Here is a 537-nt window from a genome sequence, read left to right as displayed (position 1 = left end):
AGTGGAGTTTAGAAAGGCAAGGCAAGGAGAGGAGGGATTTATCTCATTAGCCTTTATTAATAAATTATCCGGGAGGAGTATTAAAGCGTCAACCCTAACGCGCAGACGACTGCTCTATTAGGAAGCGATAACGCGCTCCGCGCTATTTTGGGACGCAGGGTCAGCAGCCCGCGCCCGCGCCGCGCCCGGCTCCGCGCCGCTCCCGCGACTGCTCGGACGAGCGGGCTCCCCACCCCGCCCGCAGGGCGCCCAGCCCACAGCCGACTCCCCTTCCGTGCAGGCACCTGCCTGGCCGCCCCGCGCGCCGGGGGTCCTAAGGCACCTCAGAAGCGCGGCGATTGGCTGCAGCTGCTGGCGGAGCTCCGTCCCAGCCGCGCCTGACAACCGCAGTCGGCCAGAGGCTGCGCTGAGGCGTCGCGGCCGGGAGAGGCGGACGCGAGCAGCACCGGCTGGCGGGCGATGGACTGACGCCCGGGCGGCAGAGGAAGGACCCGCGCCCAGCCCGGCCCGCCGCGCTCAAGGGGTGTCACTGCCGAG

This window comes from Chinchilla lanigera, unplaced genomic scaffold (assembly GCF_000276665.1).
Source record: "Chinchilla lanigera isolate Chin_1 unplaced genomic scaffold, ChiLan1.0 scaffold00034, whole genome shotgun sequence".
NCBI lineage: Eukaryota > Metazoa > Chordata > Mammalia > Rodentia > Chinchillidae > Chinchilla > Chinchilla lanigera.
The sequence above is the reverse complement of the archived record's forward strand: the minus strand, read 5'-3'. Positions refer to the sequence as shown.